Raw genomic sequence first — 25,511 nt, forward strand, 5'->3', positions numbered from 1 at the left:
AAAAGACAAAAATAAAAATAAATAAGTTCTTGTTGTATGGATAAAGAAATTAATGACTGTCTTACAATCATTAGGAAATGCCGCAAAACACTATTCTTCAATCTAGGTGTTTTTTTTTTTTTGTTTTGTTTTGTTTTTTTTGCTACATGATTGTATGGTAAATATTTGAATTCTTATAGTTGCAGGTAAGATCCCAAAATTAGCTGAAACACCAAAGAAAAAGAGAAATGCACACAAAGAATAAAACACTAATTGGATTTCTGAAATTCAAACCCAATGTGTAAGCAACAAGACATATTTTCATTGCTCTATTTAGACAATGCCCAGATGTTAGATGGAATTTAGCTCATTGAGTATTTCAGCAAGAAAACTATTTTAACAAGCATGGAAAGCTGGAGATACAATATCAGACTGCTTTTAGATAATTACCCTGCTTGGAAACTGTCCAAAAGAATACATCACCTGAATTAATTCTTAATATTTTTCAGTTTTTCCACTTCTTGTTTGGGTTTAAGGAGACATTGAGTACCCTGAAAAGCTGAGCTGAGTTCTTCTACCTCCACATATTCAGAAGTCTCTGAGAAAGCAGGACCCTGATGTTTATAACCTTTTTGCATATCACAAGGATAGCACATGGCTAGTGTACAGTCAATGGAAGGTACATGGATGCATGGATGGGTGGATAGAAGAAACACTCTGATCTAGAGGTATTACTTTAATCTGTGAGCAAAAGGAAATCATAACCTGTATTCCTTTTTCCCCCTTCAAGATCCACTTTACACAGAAAAGCTATGGATTATGAAAATATTAACCAAGGGTAAGAAAGGAAGAAAAAATGAATTAATTATAATGATTATCAGTTATTAGCACATATATACGGGGCCTTAGTATTGTTCAGTATCATTCTCGATCATTATAAAGCATGTATTACTATCATTCCCATTTCCAAAGATAAAGAAACCAAGGGTCAAGGGCAATAAGTAAATTACCCCAAATCATATCTAATAGCATAGCAGAAACTGGAATCCCAATTAATCCCAATCCCCCACATAATTCCCCTAAATCACACAAAGTTCTCCCAATTGTCTATCAACCTTATTTACCATTGGCCACGTTTCCCTTCAATAAAAAATTCTTATTATAGAGACTCCTCATTGTACCACACCACCATGAGAAAATAAATTAATAAATAAAATACTGCAGCCCTAGAGGAGGTGTTACAGACTTTAGAAAAAGTATCAGATAAGAGATGGGGGATGGGGCTAATGTTACTATGGATCTACTTGGAACTTCAGATAATTTAGGAAATGGAGGGTTTATTTTTTCTTAGGAAAATATCATCCAAGACCACTATTTAAGATTTTTTCACTGGATCCAGGAAAGACTCAAAGACAAAGTTGAGGATTCATTGCATATTTGCATATTTGCTCAATCTTCTGCATTTTAATAATAACAATGTAGCTTTCCATTGTCCAGCACCTGTTCTGCACTCATAGGAACCTTATGAGGTAAGCACTGCTCATAATACTGTAGGTATGTTCCCTGTTTTACAAATGAGGAACAAGTCTAAAGGTAGATAACTTCTTCAAAGTCACAGGGCACTTGTGTGATAGAAATGGCATGGGAGGCCAGGCAGCCTGTCTGCCACTCTCTGCTCTCAGCCACCGCCCTGCAGGGTCTCTGTGCTGGGCTGTTTGTGGGTGCCAATAGTGCCAACTTTCATTATCTGCTTCTTCCAAGCCTTTGATTTTTCATATCCAATGGAGATTGCAATACACTGGAACCTTTCAGTTGTTGCCGACCTAATCTGTGATTATCATTTCGACCACCTCTGAAGGAAGATTTAAACGCTCAAGTGCAAATGCCACAAAAATAAATCAGCAAAACTCACAGTGTAAGTTTATTTTTGAAAAGGACTTGAATGCTGAAGAAAACTCTTCGCTCACTAATTGTGAGCAAAGGTGGGACAGAAAACTCTTACACAATATACTGTCCACGATTTGCTCAAAAGTAGTTCTTTAATTTACCTAATTGGACAATTTCTCTTTGCCCTTCATTGAGGCTTAATCCCTCATCCCAATTTGCATTGTCAATAAGTATATTAATCCTTATCAACCTATTAATCACCCAATCCACATGGACTCGAGTGCCCATTTTGTTCACGGATCTGTAGAGGATTCTAATAAATTAAATATATTTATCACACATCTATTTGTTTTAGTGAAATATTAATAAGGACATCAGTAAATGTGTTTGGCAATAATCTGAGCTACTGTATGACTACTTACCTCAACCAGCCTGTAGAGTTAAAAGACTGCTTATATTTTATTTAAAAAAAAATAAAGCAAAGGTATTTTTTGAGTGGGTGAAATTGTAACCTTGTCACACTGGCAACAAGTTTGGGAAATAATTGGATGGAATGACTGTTACCAGTACTTTCTCCTTCAATAAGAAAAAGATTTGTCTGTCTAAAATAAGACTGAATATACCTATTACCTCCTTGTTTCTAGACTGCAGGACTGTAGCCTCAGTCCCAAAATATGTCAACTCCAGACTGGCAAAAGACACAATACATAAATAAATCTTTAAAAATGTATTACCAATGACAACGGAAAATTATTTGCTTAAATTTTAGGCTCCCAGAGGGGGAAAAAGAGAAAAAAGGAAGAGGGAGAGAGAAGGACACTAATTGTTCAGTAACAGTGAAATAGGCAGAGAGGGTCTCCTAGCTCTCCTGCCCCCATCCCCAGAGCAGGAATTACTAAAACAGCAATTGCCCCTGTACAGAGAAAAGTCCCTGTGCTAAATCAGCATGCTCTTGTCATCCTCTATTGTAGTTAGTGCCCCAAAGAGAATTGGGCTATGCATCGTCTTTGACAAACATAAACCCTTATCTCAATTTTAATTGTTAAAATGTCAGGGCAAGAGAAATAGCCCTTCCTGTAGGATGAAAGGACTCACTACATCTTGATTTTCAGCCATGAACGCAAAAGCAAAGCAAAGCCTCCCCCTTTTCTTTCAAGAAATCTAGTCCCTAAAATTTATTTCTTTAAAAAAAAAAAAAAAGTTTATGAGGCTAAATCTCATGGCTCCTGGAAATACTTCACCATATTAAGCTACTCCAAGGTTTCAATGTCAAAACTTATCACAAAGGACGTAAGTTTTATCTCGTTGTTCCAAAAGCTGATATTATGGAAACAGTAGAACTGAAGAATGAGAGCAGCTGAGATTTCTCTAGTGACCTGCAATAAGGAAGAGTTGAGAAATACCAATATAGATTATTCAGCCCTGTGGTGTTGGTACATTGTGGTTAAATCATTCATATTCTTTGAACTCAAATAAAAAATCCTCATCAAACAATGATGACATTTTCATCTCATCAAAGTTTAATCATAAGAGTATTGTAATTCTGATTTTCTTCACCTCAGTTCAAATTGAAAGTAATTGTCAGACGTCATTTTAATTCTAACCATTACATCCATTCTTCCATGTTCTCCCTCATATTATTATGGTCCATTTTCTTTTCTAAAAGGCATGTCATTTTTTTCTATTATTCAAGCAGTTTTAAAAGAATTTTGTCACCTACTTATAAATAGTACACTTAAGGCTCATTTTAAAACACATTTGAGATAACAAATTAACATGAATGGAGAAATTTTCCTTGAAACACTGAGAGACATGAGTGGTAATAAGTTCTCACTGTTGAATTGTTTGATGTTGGGAAACCACTTAATTGCCTGAACTCTTGATTATTTTAAAAAAAAAAAAGTTGAAGCAAACCCCATTACAGGCTTGAAATGCACAAAAGCACAGAGGGAAATACACACTTGTTAATTTTCTTCCGTTTGGGGCTTAGGGGGAAAAAAACTGTTTTATTTCCAAATATCCTGGAACCTGAGCTGAGAAAGAAAGCAAGTTTACCCTATTGAGAGAGAGTGGGTAGATTCCTTCCTTTGGACTGCAAAGGAGTCCTAATCACCACTTTCAGGGATATATGGAAAGCCAGTGTGTTTGTCAGCTTTTCATTGCTATGACAAAGTAACCTGAGAAAAACAACTTAAAGGAGGAAAGATTTATTTGGACTCATAGTCTCAGAAGTTTCAGTCCAAAATGGGATGGCTCTATTGCTTTGGTCCTAAAATGATGCAGAAAAATCATGGCGGCAGGAGCATGAGGTAGAGCAAAACTGCCTTGTGGTAGCAAGAAAACAGAGAGAAAGAGAGAATGTAGAAGGGACCAGGATCAAGATATACCCTTCCTGGGCATGCCCCCACTGACCTCCCTCTTCCAACTAGACCCCTCTTCCTACAGCTTCCACCACTCCCCAATAGTCCATTCAACCCCTCAATGGATTAATTGATTGATTACATCAGAACTCTCATGAATCAATCACTTTCCAAAAGCCCCACTTCTGAACATTGCTGCACTGGGGACCAAGCCTTCAGCACATGAGCCTTTGGTGGACATTCCAGCTCCAAACCGTAATAGTCCACAACAAAATCTAAAAGGGCTACAGGGATTTGGGATATGTATGTGGCTTTTTCTATATTTTCCACAAGAGACATGTATTGCTTCCAGGATCAGAGGGGACAAAAATGAATGATATATTTAAAGAGACCTAAGAGGTCTCATTTAAATATATGGGCCAGAGAAGGACAAAGAGTACATAATGTGGGGTCGGCCATCAGAGTGCAGTGTCCCTGCAGACACCAAAATCTGCAGGTGCTCAGTCTCTTTATAAAATGACATAGTGTTGGGGCTGGGGTGCTGACTCAGTGGTAGAATGTTTGCCTAGCATGTGTGAGGCACTGGGTTCAATTCTCAGCGGTGCATATAAATAAATAAAATAAAGGTCCATTGACAACTTAAGAAATTAAAAAATAAAAGAAGGCTATAAAAAATGACATAGTGTTTGTATGTGACCCACACACATCCTCCCATGTGCTTTAAATTGTCTGTAGATTACTTATAATGCCTAATACAATGTAAATGCTCTGTAAATAGCTGTTTTTCTGTATTTTTAGGTAATAATGATAGGGACAAAGTGTGTACATGCTCAGTACAGATGTAATATTTTTAAAGTATTTTCAATCCTCCATTGGTTGAGTCCCTGGATATAGACTGTATGATTTGGAAAGCCTACTGTAATTCCATTGCCCTCTTCAGTGGCTGGTCAAAGAAATGGCCTGAGAATAATTCATTGACTGTCATTTGAAAAAAATATTCCCTATTCTTAAAAGGGGGGTATGATAGATTTATTGTGAAGGTGACCATCATAGTTAAAACCTCTTGTTTGTGTGTACCTTTTTTTTTTTTTTTTGGTACCTGGGATTGAACTCACAGGCACTCGATGATGGAGCCACATCCACAGCCCTATTTTGTACTTTATTTAGAGACAGGGTCTCACTAAGTTATGTAGCACCTCGATTTTGCTAAGGCTGACTTTGAACTCAAGGTCCTCCTCCCTCAGCCTCCCGAGCCACTAGGATTACAGGTGTGCACCACCATGCCTGGCCTGTGTATACCTTTTAAATATAACATTGCTGTTCTTTCCCATCGCGGGATGAAATCTACTCCCAATCCCTTGAATTTGGACTGGCCACCTTGCTTTGATGAACAGGTGGTGCCCTGTGGGTCTCTAGGCCTCAAGAGTTCTTGAAGTTTCAGGTCTCATCTCCTTGGGAAACGGCTTTGAAATTGCCACTTGGGGAAGCCCAATGTAGTCACCTGGGGAATGAGAACTCATGGATCAGAGAAGCCAGCTGCCCAACCATCCAGCTGAGGCCTCAGGGAATAGGGCTATCTTAGACCATCCAGCCCCAGGTGGCCACCAACCAACTGCAAGTGAATGAGTCCACGATAGAGCCACAGCAGAATTTTCCAGCTCAGACAAACCCAAAATGCCAACTTACAGAATCATGAGCAGGTAAAACAGTGGTGGTTTTAGAATGTGAAGTTTAGATGTGGTAGGTTTTGATGCAATAATGAATAACGGATAGACACAAGGATGTGTCCAGCCTTTGAAGGTGGGTGTGTGGAAACAGTACCTGGCTGTTGCTGCTATTCTGACTCAGACCTGTCACCTGAGAAGAGCAGAGCAGAAAGAAGAAATGAACTTGACCTTTCACATTGTCACTGAACTGCTGAATTAAACACCCTACCTCTAGACACCGTGTTGTGTAGCGAAACAGTAAAATTCCCCATGGTTTAAGTTCTTTTGAGTTTTTTTCTTGCTTGAAGAGAAAAATATCCTTCATTGGATTTTCATCGATCTTAGGATAAAATTGAAGCCTGTTCATGATCTGGTCCCTGCTCATCCCTCATTTCTCTTCCTTCATATTTCAATATCGACCCCTTTCTGTTCCTCCTACTTCCCTGCTGGTCATACTTGAACTTGGTTCAGTTCCTCAAATGAGCCATGCTCCCTCCCCACCCCCCTCTCTGTCTTTACATGTCCTATTTTTTCTTCTTCTTTCTGGAACTCTCTATTAAGCCACTCACAATGCCTTCACCTTGATTTTCACTGTTATAAAAAAATGTATGTGGTTTACATAACACTTATTTAAATAGTTCTACAACATTTGCCCAACTATGTCCACCCATTTTTCCCTCCTCCCATAACGTCAACCACATTCACCTATTGTAACTAAATATTTTGGTAATTACCTCTATGTTTCTAAATAATAGATTTGTGCTGCCACTTGCTGATTTTGTTAGCTCTTGGTTTTAGACATTTATCTATTGACCTGACACTATTAAAGAAGATTTATTATCTTTCCTTGCTTGTTTCCAACACACGAATATATACATACATGCCAAATCTCGAATTTAACCTTGATTTCTTGTTTTCCTTGCATGAGTTTGTTTTCCCTGAAGCTATAAATAATCTTGCATGAGTTTGTTTTTCCTGAAGCTATAAATAATAAGGTCTTTTCCTTAATTTTTATGTATTTACAGTTCAATTCCCAAATTCTTCATCAATTATCTAAAGTTCCTTTTAATATGTTCAGATATAGCAAGAACTCTATCAGTTTTACTTACCTAAAGAAGCTTCTTCAGCCGCCACAGTGGTTGCACACCTGTAACCCCAGCTACTCAGGAAGCTGAGGCAGGAGAGTGACCTGTTCAAGGCCAGCCTAGGCAACTTAATGAGACTCTGTCTCAAAATCAAAATCAAATCAAATCAAAATGGCTGGGGGTATAACTCAGTGGTGGAGTGCTTGCATAGCATGCATGAGGCCCTGGGTTTGATCCCAGTACAGAAAGAAAGAAAGAAAGAAAGAAAGAAAGAAAGAAAGAAAGAAAGAAAGTCTCCAAGAGGCTTCCTGTGCCAGCCTAGATGGGTGGAGCTAGTCACGTGGTAGATCTCTGTCACTCTGTCATCCTAGGCTCTCTCTTTCCATCATATTGGGGATTCCTTTCCCATATTCTTTCTCTATCCTTTTTTTTTAATTTTTGTTCATATTGATGGTTGATTGTTAGTTTGTGGAGTATGCAAATTTTAAAGGCTTCTGACTCATAGTTAAGAGAAGACCTGATGCCTCATTTCTAGAAGAACCACATGCCACCCACTTCTGAGCTGTAGATTCTGAGAAGCTGAGTCAGATTTCACCTTTCCCAACTTTAGCTTAGCCTTCAGTTCTCTTTCATCCTTCCCATCCATCTTTCTGGGTTAAAAAACTTGATAGCTATTGCCTCCTTTTCTGTTTTTCTTATCCTTTGTAGTTTAATATTTTTTAAAAAATCACTTCATAGTAGTTTGATAGGATCTCAGAAGGAAGTGGAAATATTTAATCTGGCAATTCATCACAGAAATCCTCTCATCTCTTCTGCTCTTCAAATAGTGTTACTTCTTCTGTGAATCCTCTATAACTGAGAGCAGACACCTCTGTTATGTGCCCTCTGTTAACACTCTTGTGTTCCTCCCACCAGATATGTGGTAGTGGGTATGAGTGGGACCAAAACACAAATTTATTTTTGCCTATTTCTGCCCCTTTCAACTTTCTTAGGAAAAGCCATCTTCCTCTGAACCTGTAAGGAAGGATAGCAGACCCCCACGAGTTCCTGCCTTCTCTCTTGACAAAAAGACATTCATTCACAATACCAGATTCACTAACTAGAAAGTGTTCTGCCTGAAATATGTAGTAGCTCCTCAATCTTTCTTCAAAATTAGGAATTATTCCCTTCCTCCTTGATATGACCTTTAGTTGGAGCTGCCTGACTTCAGGGAAGAGGCTGTGACCAGCTTCTGCCCTCTCTCTACTCTCCTCCTGTCACTCTTGACAGTGGCCCGCAATAATACTGAATTTGCTTTTAGTTATTTTAGTCTCTAGTCTCCTATTTAAAATGGTTCAGGTGTTTCCCTGCACAGGAAGTCTAATGAAATATTCAACTGGGGAGATCTCCCAACATCATAACTGTAGGCAAGGGGGAGAGGAATCAAATCCAGTTGCCAGATTCAACAGATAAAACAATGATGATCAGGTGACTGATTATTTGGGTCTGCCCAATAATTAAAGTTGACCCTTCCCCTCATAGGGGTGTGTGTGTGTGTGTGTGTGTGTGTGTGTGTGTGTGTGTGTGTGTTTAATCTGGGATTCCCATTCTCAGGGATTCTCCTTACCTGCAATTCCCAAGATAACCTGAAGGGGGTGCACTGATCTGTCATGCCTACCATGTGCCCTCACAGCAAGCTTTAAGATGGTTTCAGCTTGAACCTTCCTCCCCTTGAGTAACATTCCCACATCCTCTGTACTGAGAAACTGTAGGCATGCAACTGGTCCGTATACAACATGGAAACAGTCCATCAGGCTTTCTGCTGCCCTCTAGTAACAGTTAGATGCATGGTGATCTGCAGTCCTCAAAAACAGCAAGCTCTGGGCTGGAGTTGTGGCTCAGTGGTAGAGTGCTCACCTAGCATGTGTGGGGCACTGGATTCGATCCTCAGCACCACATAAAAATAAGTAAATAAAAATAAAAGTATTGTGTCCACTACAACTGAAAAATATGTTTTAAAAAAAAAAGCAAACTCTCCAAATAACCATATTAAAGGTTTGAGGTGACTTTTAATGTGGTATCTCTTCACACTTTACTCCTTGGGATAAAAGTTGGGAACTTATCACATCATTTCCTGCTAAAGAAATTCTTCTTTCTCTTCTACAGACTTGTACAGTCTTACACAGGTGAAGAGGATAAAAGGTAAGGAACTGTCCTGGTATATAAATCCTACATCAGGCAGAATTTGCATCACATTGACTTCAACTCCCCATGTCTATTATATCACCGTCTTAATCAAAAGAAAGGCAAAAAGAGTTTCAGTTTCTCAATTCTTGTTCACTTTGTCACTTATCAGTATCTATCCACTACTTCGTAAAGCTTGTTGAGGGTAAGGAGTCATTGGGGTAGCTTCAGAATGTGGCACAAGTATATTACATGGATAGCCATCTATACATTATTGATTGATTGATGGCTGAAAGAATAAATTAATCACGAGTGGATTTCTGCCTTGGACTGTGATACAATAAATGGTCAGTTATTTCTCCTCTCCTTAATCAACAGAAGTATGAGTTTCACTTCAATTTGCAGGTGTAAATTAAATAGAAGTGCTAAGTCTTGAGACAAATTACCAGTGAAAGTCTTTAAAATCTCTTTTAAAAAAAAATTAATGTGAGGTCCCTATTCTCCTATTTCAAATGGTTCAGGTGTTGCCCTGCGCAGGAAATCTAATGAAATATTCAACTGGGGAGATCTCTCAGCATCATAACTCTGTGAAAATACAATAGCTTTGTCTCATTTCTAAGAAGAAATTGAAGCTAGATTAACATGAAATTAAGTTGGTTAAGGCCTCTTTTTATTGTTCAAGCCAAGTGCAACATGAAAAGTAAACAAATTATATTTCTATTCTAAAATTCTATGATTCTATGATATAAATAATGGAAAATAATTTGGACTTCTCAAATACTTCCAGCAATAATTTTGCAACTTCTAGTTATAAGCATTTGGAACATATTATATTAGAATTTCATTACTGAATCTTTCCCACAATAATACTGAATTTGCTTTTAGTTATTCAAAAGAGAATGAAGCAATCCACAAAGGGTTTTTTAAAAGATTTGGGACAACAAAATTTACCTGAAGTAAATATCATCTCAAATATGTTTTCTTTCTAACTTATTAGTTAATGAATTTATCATATGTACCTCAACCTGCTTCTCAAAAGGATTTGAGGTGGATTTCAGTTTATAAAAGGGTATTCAGGTACATAGGACAAAGACAGAAATAGCAAAGGATATGGACAGAAAGATGGTTGCATATATAGAGTCAAAAATAGGTATTTACTGCACTTAAAATTTGGCTCTGAAATTTCTGAGCTTGAAACAAAGGATAAAATGTAATAGGAGTCTGTGTTGAAATTGCTATAAAGCTTTTAAAAAATGGATTTTCAATAATTACTATTTTAGTTTTTGTATGAAATTCCAGGAATAATTTATCCTAAGTCTTTATAAATAAAAATTTGATGTATATTGAATGTCTATCGTGTGCCAGGTACTTTTCTAAGCTCTTTATCAATAATTTAATCCTTAAAAAAAACATGGCTAGTCAGGCACAATGACACACAGTCCCAGCGGCTCAGGAGGCTGAGGCAGGAGGATTGCAAAGTCAAAGCCAGCCTCAGCAACGGCAAGGTGCTAAGCAATTCAATGAGACCCTGTCTCTAGAAAAGACAAAATAGGGCTGGGGATGTGGTTCAATCCCCACTAAGTACCCCCAAATAAAAGAAAGCATGGCTAGGTGGATTATTATCCCTGCTTCACAGTTAGAAAATAAAGGCAAAAGGAGATAAATTGTCCAAGATCACAGCCCAAAAGAAGCAGTTGTCACCTAACCCAGGGAGTCCACGTCCAAAGCCCCTGCCTCTGAGAGCCACACTGATGTAAAATCTTCTCCAGTGGCTCCACAGGTCACCAAGAAAGTGTCCATGTCTCACATCAGCACTCAGGAGATGGTGCTAGCTTTTGATTTACCCTCAAATCTTGATGCTGCTGTGTTAGAATCATTGAGCTTAATGGTCCTCAAACCCCACAACCCACTGAAGTTTCTCCAGACCCCCTAGACTCATGTATATCCCCTCTCTAGTTCCTGGAGGCATTGTGACTCTATTCTTGTGTCTGGGAGGCAGTGAGGCAGAGCTTTGGGCAGTGAGTGGAAGCAAGATCTTGTGCCACCAAATGAAGAAGGGGACTGGGAAGGAGGAGGAGGAGAAGACAACAACAATAACATTGGGTTTTGTCTTTGTCCTCTTTGAGAAAGGGTTTGTCTGCTAGAGATACAACTAAGCATAGACTAAAACCAAGTAGAGAAGGTGAATTCCTTCCAGGGATTGCTGACCTAAATGAGACAAGAAAAGAATGTTTAAATATGCAAGGAGAAGTGATGAGAAGAGAGGAAGAAAGGGAGTGAGCATGTGGAACTAGCAGACAATTGGTGGAAAGCTGTTCCCTAGGATGTGACTCTCCCTGGGACCCCGCCCCCCCAGTCTCCTGCCAAGTGAGAGGAAGGTGGAGGTGAAGGAGGGAGGGAAGAAGGCAAACACACAGAGCAGGAGGGAGGGAGGGAATGTGAACGCACAGGCTAACTCCACATGAGTTTCTTCTGTAAACTGGACAAGAGACCCAATTCTGTATTTAGCGTTTGACTAAACCCAGTAGGATCGGCCAGCTTCAATGAAGGAACCCAAAGACCAAAAAAAAAAAAAGACAGCTGTGAGAACTTGCAGAGATATTAAACTGAGATTTCTGAACCCTCTGGACCTGGGAGGTGGTTTCCTGCCAAGTTTAAGCTGATACTAGGGTCACTCTAGTTTCCATGGTCCCCAAAGGAAACCTACTCTCCCCCCAGGCTCCAAGAGACTCCCTGGGTTGGCAGCAGGTATGATAAACACAGTAAACCAAATTCTGTTAAAACTTGACCTCTAAACAACTAGTTTCCAACATTTCATGAAAAGTTTCCTTAGTAATATTACAAAGCCTTGTAAGTATAATTCCCCCTGGCCCTCACCATCACACATGCACACGCACACACACACACACACACTCATACAAAACCAAAACAACAACAGTATCAACACCTACAAATACCTTTATATCATACAAAATGATCCATGTGTATTCTGGAAGGATTACAATGACTTTGCAGGATTTTTTTTTTTTTTAAAGAAAGAGGGAAAACATAAACCCAATGTAGGATCATTGCACCATTGGCAATCTCTTGGTGATTATGATCTAATCTTTTCTTTTTAACTTTTCAATTGTTTTGAGAAGATGCTCCTCAGAGGCCAGGTGCTTAGGATCAGGATATGACTAACTGACACTCCAAATGATGTAGATGACAATAAGCAACAATAGTCATCAGAAGAAATAACTGTGATGATAGTAATAATCCTGGAGGTGCCATCAGAGCCCCACGTTGCCATGACGACTGCAAAACTGAAAGGGGGTGAAAGACGTAGGAAATCTTTTACACTGGAATGCTGCCTTCCTGGAACTCCTGAGAGTGAGCTTATGCATTGTATCCTAAAGATGATTCAAATAAATAGCAATCTTTCTGTGTTGCGATTATACACAACACAGTTAAAGACAAAATGGCCTGCCAAGGTCGGAAATGATATTCTGGGGCGATGGCGGGGGCATGTGCTTGCCTTTAGGTTCTGCCTCAGAGAAACAGCTGCACAACGTCTTTTCAGAGAGAATTCAGGCCAGCTGCACTGTGAGAAATATACACAACAAAATGAAAATGTTCCAGTGTTTCCATCTTCGCAGCTGTCCAGGGTAGTTCAAGTTTAATAGTGGCACACTTCGTTCTTTTAGGCACAATATAGAAATTTCTGAGTCCTGGGATTGAAATGTGAATGGATATAAAAAAAATCTCTCCAGTGATTTTGCAAGAACATAAAGGAAATGCTGGTGCCGGAAGAGGTCAGAAAATCCATCTGGATTGCTTTTAAGCTCAGCAGTTCTATCTTTGGGGTATTTTTTTGTTTAAAAACATTGATCACAATGTTATACAATTATATGTGAAATCGTTCTTTGTGTCAGTCCACACACTGGCAAACACTTGGGAAGAATTTTTGTCCCATTGCTTGGGATAACCAGCTGGTCAGAAAGCAGGCTGGGAGAGTGCCATGAGAAGAAAGCTCTGGAAAGGTGGAGCCATGAAAGGTGGTCCAGTACCAGCCAGCCATGGTGTCCTCCCCAACATGGTAGTTTCATCAAGCCTGGCTCGCCGTTAGCACCCAGAGCATCTGGGATGACCAGTGAGCTAGGAGGAAGGCTGATGCTTCATGTCAATAGGAGAATGATGCTCCATTCTCCTTCCAACATGTGGGGCAATAGCTACTAATGTTTTCTTCTCTTTCCTGAATAAGAGTATATAAGCTGATCCATTAATGATACAATCATTTAATTTAGAGAAGATTAATTTAATTAAAGGATCCACTTTGTCATATTTCTTTTCTTCGGAGAAGTTAAGAAGTCTGAAGTAGTATCTTGTGCTTACAGTTCTCTAACTGAAAGTGAGTGATAACCGAATAATTCTTCACACCGTCCTCCGACAACACCATCAATGTTCCCGAGTGAAACCCAGTTCGGGGAGTCAGATAAAACTGTATTTAAATCACATCTTCACTACTTACCAGCCGTGGGAACTTTATCTTTCTAAATCCCGTTTTTCTCCTTCATAGGACAAGCATAATGAAGTTACCAAAGCCACTGGAGGATTAAAGAAAAGGCATATTACGTGTCAGGTCCTGACCACCAAGCACTTCATTTTAGGTGACAAGGGGAAATCTGGTAACATATGCCACTGTCAGTCATTATAAGACATTTATTCACCTTAAAGGAAAGAAGAGCATGAGAAAACCATGCTATAGCTTTGTACTGAAAATTCCTTTCCAAACCAAGAGGAGTCGTTTCCACTGGAGCAAGAACACTTGGTCTGGAAGGTTTGCAGGTGATGGGAACAGGCTGTATCCCCATGTGTAGGAGAAGGGTCTTCTACCTTCCTACTATGAACCCTAGAAATCTCCAAAAAGACCCTACCACTTTAAGGCTTGTCCCAAAAGAAGTTTTAAAACCCTGAAAGGACATGACTCTGATTTGTTACTGCCTGGTTATCTGATCTCAACTACAAGGAATAACCATCACCCCCATTTGGAAGCATTCTTGTATCACAGACCTGGTTCCAGGTTGCTTCTGAAGTCTCAAACAGTGGCCACTTCCAAAGAGCCCCTTCCTGGTGCTGATTTAGAATTCTAGAAGCAGTTGAGAAAAAAGGCTTGGCCCTCACCATCTCCAGTGATTCGTATTTCCTCTCTTCCAGCCAAGTTGCAAGAAGAATCTCTAAAGTGGTATAAAACACATATTCAGTTATCAAAGTTTTCAGTCCTTGAGTCTCTTTGATTTCATTAAAAGCAATCATTCAAAAGGACTTCTTGTAAACCAGTACCCCAAACAGACTAACATGAAGCAGGAGCAAGTGATTTGAATTCTAAGAGGTTTTCCTCTTGAAATGGGCTTTGTAGTAAAGGTTGTGATGCTGAGAAAAGATAAAAGGGAGCAGAGTCACAGATGGAGTTCAGAATGACTTGAAAATCAAATATAATCACGAAGTGTTAGGAGTTTAGCCAGATGAGCACACAGTGAAATCTCAGTCCTCCGTTCTTTCATTAAGATTTCTATTTCATATACTCTGAAGGCTGATGTCAAGGGGTGGACAAGCACAGAGGGCCCCCTGGGGAAGGTTCAGAGGGCTCCTGGTCAAGGTTGGCCCTATCATTAGGCAGAACAGGCAGTAGCCCAGAGCTGCAAAATATTAGAAGCAATGAAAACACACAGTGACTGGAGATTCTGTGACTGACTGTAGGCTCGCAGGCACCAACATTTTTCAATCCACCTGGAGCAATAAAAGTCTTCATCTCCACCTTGCAATTCAATCAGGGGCATACAGTATTGATTCCCGACATTAAATTACACTGAGGGCTTTTTTACTATTGTTGTTGAATACAGATATTTCCCATTGTTTATAATGCCTATCACTTTGAAGAAAAAAAAAACTTGAAGGAGCTACATCATTTGAGACACTGTGCATTTGAGTGTTTTAATAAGCAGATCTCATTGATTTACACATTTCAATTGCCTGCACTGAATCCCTAAGACCAGACCAGATTTTAAAGGACTCTAAATGGTGCTTATTTAAAGACAAGAAGAATTTTTAAAGGGCTGCCTTTCTGAATGCTGATAGTGTGTGTGTGTGTGTGTGTGTGTGTGTTTGTGTGTGTGTGCGTGCGTGTGTGTGTTTTGACCTATAAGGACCTACATACTTTATGATAAATGATTCCAAAGCTCTCTCTTAACCAGCCTCAACACAGCTAGGAGGGATTAACCAGGGCTTTCATTTCCCTCCATAAAATATACTGCTTGGTGCTATAGAATGCTGAATTCACACAACTAAGAGGCCACTCACTAGAACAGCCACACAATAACGCCACATAGTACAGCCCCTGTACTGTGTGCCTAGAAACGAGCAGGCAGACCTCTTTCTAGATCCAGGCTTTCTAGATGCCAGTTTTATTCATTACCGTCATTAAGTCATTTAGCTAAATATTATTAAAAGCAATTAATATGAATAGAAAGAGCAAAAATAATCTGATGTCTCTATAAAAGCCACATTAAATGCATTGCAAAGAGGCTTCAATAAAAAATCGCTTTTTAAAAATGCTGTCATATTAAGAGAGCAAGATAAATGTACAAGCACAGAGGAGGAAAATGATCAGAAAAAAAAATCTAGAAGGATGCTGATCTCAGATTGCTTCCTACGTTTCTAGACTTCTCCCCTCACTTAAGAAACTGAAGCTAAACATTGTAAAGGATGCTGTGTGGATGCCACTTGGGGGTGAAAGCCAGTGAAAAACTTTAATCACAGGTTCCAACTCAAGGACAGGTCTTGATCTCCTTCACGAGGCTGATGAACTAGTGTATAATTATGAATTTCACATTTAAATAAAATCTATAATATTTGTATAAACTCTATTATTATTCCCTACCTTAACTGACCTTTTTTTCCCATTGGGAAGAGGTAGGGATGGGAGGGGGGGCATTAAGGGTTTTATTTTGATCCAAGAAGAAGAATTTCATTTTATTATATAAGAAGATAGCACATGGGGATTTTATCAAGGTGATTTCTTCTTTCTTTTGTTGTCAGGCCGATCCTCACTTTGAAAGACACAGAACGATTTTGATAATTCTTCCTTGTGATCTTCCCATCAGTTGACATTAGCATTCATTTCTAGGTCAGATGGCACACAGTTCTCTTCCCTGCTAAAAGTCACTCCCTCAAAAGACACAATAAAAATAAGATGGAATATGGTCTTTTAATCTTGGCGTCATAAAAGAAATGCTGAGAGATAGGATTCAAACTACTCCCAGATGACACATCACAACTTGAGGAGGGATGGGGTATATGGTCCATGTGAGGGAAGCTCCCTCTTGGAGAACCATCAAGGCATGTCACAGACAGGACCAGGAACACGGATTATCCCTCTGGTGCGACCTATTCCATTACATTCTGGAAGATAAAACATGGCAACATGTTTCACACTCTATCTTCATTAAGAGAAGCTGTTTCCATGTAGGAGTTCAGGGATTATTAGCGTGATGATTCCGAGGCTGTCTAGGCTGTTAAAATGAAAAATGCCCCCCACCACAAATGGGTCTCCATGTAGCTGGTCCTAATAGGTCACCTTTCATGATTAAGCAACAAAGCTAAATCTGGTTATTGTAGCCTAGGTGACTGGAGCAAGTTAACCATACACCATCTGATCAATTAACCTATAAAGGGAGAGGTCGATTTTTTTTTTGCTCTAACACATACATGCAATGATCTGGATATGGTTTGAGTGTGTCTTTCAAGGGTTCAGGTGTTAACAGCTTGGTCCTCAGTGTGGCAGTGTTGGAAAGTGGGAGATCTTTAAGAGCTGGAGTTTACTAGAAGGTCACTGGGATGCTGCCCTTGAAAAAAATGAATGCAGTTCTCATGGGATCCTGGTTACGTTTCATCAGAGAGTTGCTCTAAAACAGTGAGCTGAACTCTGACTCTCTCTCTCTGGTTAATTGCAGTTATATAGGAGGAATAAGTTCAAAGGGCCCATTGTATAACATGATAATTATAGTACTAACAATATATTTATTTTAATCATTTTTAAAATATTAATGTTTAAAGATGCATTATAATTATACACAATGCAGGATTCATGTGTCATAGTTGAAATTAAGAGCAAATTATAATTGTTCTCACCACAAAAAAATGATATGTGAGGTAACATAGATTAATAAACTTGATTTAGCCATTCCACAATGTATACATATTTCAACTCATGTTTTACATAATAAATATATTCATATATAATTTGTTGATTAAAAATAAATAAATGCTTATCTGGATGGGATGATGTATACAGTAATCCCAGCAACTCAGGAGGCTAAGGCAGGAGGATCACAAGTTCAAGGTCAGCTTCAGTAACTGAGCAATAACCTGTCTCAAAGTAAGAAATAAAAAGGACTGGAGATGCGGCTCAGTGGTAGAGCATCCCTGGGTTCAATTCCCAGTATGGAAGCAAATAAATAAATACCTAAAGAAAGAAAAACAGTATGTGTAGCAATATGTAATAGAGAAAAAAACTCTTCAATCTTTAATGAAAGTCCATTTGAAAACAGAGTTCGAGAACATATTCTTAGTAAGAACTTCTTGTTGTTTTACAATTTTCTGCAAATAAGGTAAAATCTATAGTATTCCTGAAACAGCATAAATAGAATAAGTAGGATTATGTTTCATATTTACCAATAGCCCTTTTTCTATAAACTAACCTCCATGGAGTTCCTACAATATAATCACCATTTCAGAATTACTTAATTTTTTCTACATGCAGCACAAATAAAATGCTTCATCAAAAAAAATTTTTTGAGGGCTTATCTAGCTACCTACTCTATTCCAGAATTCTGACATATGAAAATTTTTTGCAAAGTAGAAAGTGCTCTTCAAATATGAATAGCTGTTTCTCAGTCTGAGCAGCCATTCCCCAGTCTGCTGCTTCCTTACAGTGGTTATTGGCTACTCTTGAGAAAGAAAGAGAATCTAATAAGTTTCAGAGGTTATACAGAATCCTCAGCCACTTCTACCCTTTGTAAGAGAATCATATAATATTCTCATTGTACCCACACTAAAGGCAGCAGATCCTTCTCAGTGGCCTAACAGGACAGAATGCTGGTTAGGCAGCACCACCTAATGGCTGCTGGACAGAACCTGTGTCCTCTACCTTGAGAATATGGGCTGCTATATCACTCTCTCATAGGTGGATTTTAGATACAAGCAGAATAAGCATTCATACTACTATGTCTACCAAGGTCAAAAGAGACACATTACCCAGACCACCTCCTTAGATGCTGGTAGAAATGTGACTGGACAGGTCAGCCTCATTAGAATTAATGACAACAAATTAGCCTACCCAAAGCTAATAGATCTAGGGCACCACAACTGTACAATGACATCCTGTGCTCTGTGGAAGACAACTCTTTTAATTCTTGCTACAGTCAAGGAAAAAGAAAATAAAAACTTACCATAAACCTTGCTATAACTTAGCATCTGTCTGAAAAAAAACTTAAGGGGTAATTCAGGCTAAGGTTCACTTTCTAAAGACTAACTTCAAAAATGTAATAATAAATGATTGAGATGAAGGTGGGGTCCCTTTTCATTTTTAGATATAGGTCTAGAAAAAACAGGTTTTCAACGTTGTCACCCTAACCATGAGTCATCACTTAGAAACAGTAACATCCCTGTGCACAAAAAAGACGAAACAAAGGGTGTTTTATATTAGGTTAGTCCATAAACATTTGTGATGTCATTATTTCCATGTTATTTTTCTGGGGAAAAAAAAAAAGAATGACTAAATCAGATAAACACCTAATCTTCCTCCTCTCTCAGGCTCTCTCACTGCTGCTGAATCTGGCCTTTGTCTTCAAGGCTTTCAATTCCTTGACCTTTATTTCCTCGCTGAATCCCTTAATACTTTTGCCCATTTTCTCAGTCACACTTTCATCAGGATCCTAATTTTTTGGAATCTATTACCCACCTTCACACTCTCCTTTCCAATTTTTAATCTCACGTTATTCCAGTCCGCCATTTTGCTTTTGATCACCATCTTGAACACCAAGCCTTACCAGGTGACTGAGTGGGAGTGTGTTGTGGGGGCAGAGGGCAGCAAATTGAATACACTGGATCTGCAACCTGTCCATGCTATCTCATTTCACCTTAACTCTGTCCACTGGGCAATCCTGGTCATTGTCTCTACTGGCTTCTATCAAGCTTCCCTTTTGGGCTCTTCCGGTTCTTTCTCCCTTCTCAAGTCCTCACCACCACAGCCAAATGACTTCAATCTGAACTCTCTCATTATCCTCCCTTAAATTCCAACTTCCCCTGCTTCTCATTCTTTTCCCCTTTAAGCCACTTTCAATCAGAAATGTCCTTCACAGATAGCCCTGTCCCTCTTCAGGTACTTAATCTAAGGATCATTTCCTCTCCTCGAATCTTTCATATCTATCTCTCTCTCTCTCTCTCTCTCTCTCTCTCTCTCTCTCTCTCTCTGGCATCTTACTTCTTTGGTTAAAAATACAGCTCTTCCTTTGAACCTCTATTTTCATCAAGACAAAGTTTCATCTGCTGTTTTTTCTTTGCCAAACTTCCAGAAAGAATAGCTGGAACTCACTGCCACCATGTCCTTTGATCTCTTTAACCCTCTAGTCACTGACTATTGGGTTTTTCCATCACTAATCAATCCTCCCAGTTACCAAATCCAGAGGCTTATCTTTGGGTCTCTCGTTCTTCTATCTCTTCTCAGTATCCAGTCCTGGCACCATCTTCTTCATGAAACCCCTTCCTGTGCTGGCTTTCAGGAACACATGTTCACCTTACTTTTGTCCCTGAGCCCAAATCGTTCCTCCCAGTCCCCACCCCTCTGCCTTGGTCATACCTCCAAGGTAACTGGACTCTTATGTGCCCAACATGGGGAAAACATAAGAGAACAAGGCAAACAAAAATCCTTACTGGGCAGAGACAGAATATAACATAGTAATCAGGAAAATTATTTTGTGCATTATAAGGTAAAGCAGATATGATCATTGTTTCTCTTAAAGATGAGGAAATGGAGCCTAGCATGAATAAGGAATTTGCACATGTTGGGATTCCTCCAATCCAGCCTTCTGACTGGAGTCCACACTCCTACCCACTGTGCTGCACAATATCACCAACATCACCAATGCCCAAACAAACACCTCTTCCCTCAGGTAGAACAGGTGTCTGTCCAGTAGACCTGACTCTTCCCCTGAGTTTTGCCTTTCCTTAGTGCTTACTGGCTCTTCAGGACCCTGACACCACCATGTTTAGCCCCAGTAGCAGGTTCTCTTCATTAAAATCCCAGCCCAAGAAAGAAAAGAACTCATCTAGAGTTGATTTTTGTTTTCCTTCACTCACCTAACAAAGACAGAAAGGGAATTTCAAAAATGTCAACATCTAAGGAAGATTTTAACTTCAAAGTACAAATAAAGCATATAAATTATACAAAAAAATAGGTATATGTGCAGCCAACCATATGGAGTACAGGTTTCTGATATAGGCATAAATACCTAAGTGACTTGCCCATTCCATCCTCCCCTGCTTTTGGAAAACGTCTATAGATAAGATCACCAAGGGTGTACAGTGTCATCTTCCAGGCTGAGGGGCACAGTAGAAGGCTAGGTGGATGCCCATTGTACCCCCATGACCTAATCCTTACAGATACAAGTTATTAGCTCCTCCTTTCAATAGGGCACCTATCACATCTCCATCCCTTCCCCCCATTCCCATTAAACTATGGTCTTATGAAAGTCTACAATTAAAAGTTCTCGACACAATGACAACTAAACTAGATGGGAATCCCTAAAAGTTAGTTTAGTTCAGTTAAACAATTATTGAGTCCCTACTGTATGCTGGACCCTGTACCTGGCACTGAGTGGACAATCAATATTGGCTGATGGAGTAAACAAGTAACTAAGTAAATCCTCTGCTGTGTTCTGTGGCCATGCATCCCAGTCCTCAAGGGTCAAGTTCAGCTCCCTCGCTGAACCAGTGTACACACAAAATGTAATGTATTTACAAATGAGCTCTTGGCCAGCCCACTAGTGCTGGTTCAGGAAGCCAAGACAAGAGGATCACGGTGTAAGGTCAGTCTGGGCAGCTTAGCCAGACCCTGCCTCAAAATAAAAATAAAAAGACTAGGGATGCAGCTCAGTGGTAGAGCACCCCTGGGTTCAATCCACAGCACTCACTTCCTTACCTCCTTGGATTCCTACTCTCATTTTACCTGAGTCATTTGCAGCTCCCTTCCCAGGGGCTCCCTCACCTACCAAGTCCATGGCCTCCTCTCCCTTCCCACCACTATTGTCCTAGGTCAGGATGGTGTCACCTCCCATCAGAACAGGTACAGAAACTTCCTTGGCCAGACATTCCAGCTCCAGGCTATTCTGCCCCCTACCTTTACCCATGCCGCTGACTCTCCACCTTGCACCCCAAATTATCTTTTTTATTTCTGAGATCATTATCACATCGACTCCCTTTTTCAAAAATGTTGATAAGCATCCCACCTTCCTCAACTCTGAGGCCATAGCCATCCACGATGAAGTCCCAGCTTCCATCTGGAATCTTACCCAAACCACACTCCTTTATCCTACCTGGCCTCCGTACCCACTCACCCCAGGCTCAGCAGGTTATTCTCTGCTCTGGAGCAGGACCTCCACTCTGCAGCCGCTGCATAAGCTGAGGTCATTCTGTCCTCCTCAAATGCCCTTCTTTTGATCTCTGCCTGGTACTGGTCTACACCTCCTCCAGGGCCTCATTCAAGTCCCTTCTTCCCCTAGGTATCCCTCCTACTTGGAAATATCCTTTACTTCCTTTGTTTCTCTTAATGCAATCCATTCGCACTTTTACTATAGAATATTTCACAGTGTTTCTGATGTCAGAATCATTCCAATCTGTCTCCCCTGTGGGATTTCGAGCCCCAGGAAATCTTTGACTCAATCGAACTCATCCATGTAATCCCCATGGTACTCAGCCCAGTCATAGCTGAATTGGTTTGGTAATTAAATATTTTGTCTATAACTAAAATGAACATAGAATGCTGCTAATGAGGAATGACTGAGGTTTAGAGATGATTTTAAAAGACTTTAAAAGATCTTGAAAGTAAAGAGAAAGGAACAATTTGTTTTGCATGAACAGAAGTGAGTACCCTAATCACAGACTGTCTCATACACAGTCTTCCAAGAAAACCCCTACACTTTTTCTACAAAGTTGTATTCACAGGGGACACTGGTGAGAGTTTCACTAACTCAAGTTTAATTCATCATCACAACAATAAATACAGTTCCAGGTATATGCCCTGTAGACAGTAGGTCAATAACATCAACACTCACATGAAGGATGACTCCAGCATAAGACAAACTAGGCTGGAAAAAAATATATGAAAAAAAAACAACTTTTTTTTAATTGGTTGTTCAAAACATTACAAAGCTCTTGACATATAATATTTCATACATTAGATTCAAGTGGGTTATGAACTCCCATTTTTACCCCAAATACAGATTGCAGAATCACATCGGTTACACATCCACATTTTTACATAATGCCCTATTAGTGACTGTTGTATTCTGCTACCTTTCCTATCCTCTACTATCCCCCCTCCCCTCCCCTCCCATCTTCTCTCTCTACCCCATCTACTGTAATTCATTTCTCTCCTTGTTTATTTTCCCATTCCCCTCACAACCTCTTATATGTAATTTTGTATAACAATGAGGGTCTCCCTCCATTTCCATGCAATTTCCCTCTTCTCTCCCTTTCCCTCCCACCTCATGTAAAAAAAAAAAAAAAACTTGTAATTTGCCCAATGCCAGTTTCTGAACCATCCCAGAATATGGTCTCCTAAAGATCGGTAAACATTGGAAGAAAAAGAATTGGAGTTTCAAGGGTATTGCCCATCTGATGATCACCAATCATTGCATTCCATGTTCCGCAACCTGATATTTCCTTCCTGGACACTGATGAGCAGCTCCCTGAATGTCCTCTTGACTTCATAAAGCAATTCTCCCATCATTGGTCACACACTCGTGATTGGCCTGCCCCTTTGTTGGATAACTCCGTAAGGTGTGGTATCCTCCTCTGATCTGAGTCTAACTCTATTAATCTTGTCTCTAATGGGAATAGAGGAACTAATGGCCCAAATACCTAAATCTCCTACAACTTAGCATTCAGTGATGAGAAGCGACGCAAAAGATGAACCTGAAGAGAAGGTTGCCAAGAACAGCGTGTACCCTCCTGGCATCTTCTCTCTATGTTAACCCTTACCTAGCACACCAAGGGTAGTCACAGCCACACGACATGGGAATTTCCGAAAAGGCTGAGCCATCTCTCTACAAAAGAAACATGAAAAAATGAACCATAATTCCTACTTGCTGTTACCAAGCATGAAATCCACCTTGTTCCTTGAGCTTGGAGTCAGTCACCAGTTAGCTTGAACAAACTTAACCTCAATATAGCATCCTCATGAAAACTCCTAATACCAACATCTGGTCCCCTTTATCCCATTTTCTCCTAATGTCCATCTCTAGTCTTGCCCCACACTATTGTCTAAATGTTTGTATGTCTCCAAAATTCGTGTTGACATCTAATTCCCATCATGTTGTTATTAAGAGGTGGGGCCTGTAGGTGACTAGATCATGAGGGTGAAGCCCTCATGAACTGGATTAGTGCCCTGATAAAGGAGGTTCTTGGGAGTCTCTGTGTCCCCTCCATCATGTGAAGATGTAGCAAGACATGGCCATTTTTTTAAGGAAAGAGCTAGCCCTCATCAAACATTGAATCTGCAAGCACTTTGATCTTGGGCTTCCCAGCCTCCAGAACTAATAAGAAACAAATTCTTATTGTTTATAAACTACCTAGTCTAAGGTAATTTTGTCATAGTAGCTCAAGCAGACTGAGTCACCCCATATAAATAATTTTACTGTGTAAATACTGGTGCTAATGTTAAAATAGTCTATGGAAGAGAATAGCAAACTTTTCTTTAATCTGAATCTGGCTATGCAAAATTTTGATTAACTTCTTGCATGTGTACACACACAAAAAAAAAGTGGGTAGGGGAGAAAGAAAAGTTAAAGGACAATGAAAAATAATAGATGTTAGAGTTTTTAGAAAATAAATTTCTAGGAGATGTCCTATGATCAATTTCCCATAACTTCTCCGTGTAAAATATTGTACAATGAGAATTTATAGTCTGACTGATAACCCTCGGGCACTGTAAAATTCTTCATCATCAAAAATGCAATTATGCTCACTATACTGTAATTACTAAGGAAAGAAAAGTGCACTCATACATTTTACAAAGATTTTCTAAAGAGAGGAAATGATAGGGGGGATTTCTAATTAACTTTCAATTAATCAGAAATTCAAGTATAACCAGAAAACTCCATTTCTTAAACATTCCATGAGCACTTGCTATGTGCCAAGCAATGAATTACTTTGGTGAAGAGCAAGAAAGCTCATTTCCTAATTGATAGATGGAACACCTTTCTGGAAATCCAATTTAACAAATTACTCCGCTCTGGATTTGCATATCAAAGGAAGTCATATGTAAGTACACAAAGCTCTGAAAGATTTAGATATTTTAGACATCCAAATCCAAAAGGGACAGTAATATTAGTTTTCAAATTTTTATCTTTATGAAACCATGAAGTGTTTCTCCCTTCCACAGGAATGTTCTAACAGTAATGCCGAGTTTCAGAAGTAGGGACATATCCTTTATGTTAGTAGTTAACAAAAAAAAAAAAATCAACTCAGACTGAATTATTAAATACTTGTTAGTTGTAACTAAAAAGACTGGAGGAAGCAGTGGAAACATAGGATCCAGCATCCGGAAAGATACTGCCAGCAGTAGAGTTTTCTGTCTGTCTCTGGTGCTGAATTTGTCCTAGAATTATTACATTCTAGAACTCACATCCTTGTGCCTCCTCACCCAGAGGAAGGGGGTGGGGGTCTCTTCCCTCAGCATTGAGAAGTACTGAATTTTAATTCCCCAGAAACCTTAGCACATATCTCCTCAGTCTCTTTGATCCTGATTGGTTTAGAGATCCACCACGGAACCAGTTCCAGGGCCAGGGGAGATGGATGGGGAGTTCGATGGCATAGGCCACTTTGGAACCAGCAGTAGGTCTACCCCATCCCACACTGGCTGAAAATAAGGGAAAGTGGTTTTCCCAAAGGAAATCCAGGGTTCTTACAAGAAGAAGAACGGGATACTGGGGCGAAAACATAAATAAGTAAGTGTCTATCTAAACCCATAAATGCAACGCAAATTCTGAGGGGTTTGCCCTTATTTCTAGTCT

This window comes from Marmota flaviventris, chromosome 16 (genome assembly GCF_047511675.1).
Source record: "Marmota flaviventris isolate mMarFla1 chromosome 16, mMarFla1.hap1, whole genome shotgun sequence".
NCBI lineage: Eukaryota > Metazoa > Chordata > Mammalia > Rodentia > Sciuridae > Marmota > Marmota flaviventris.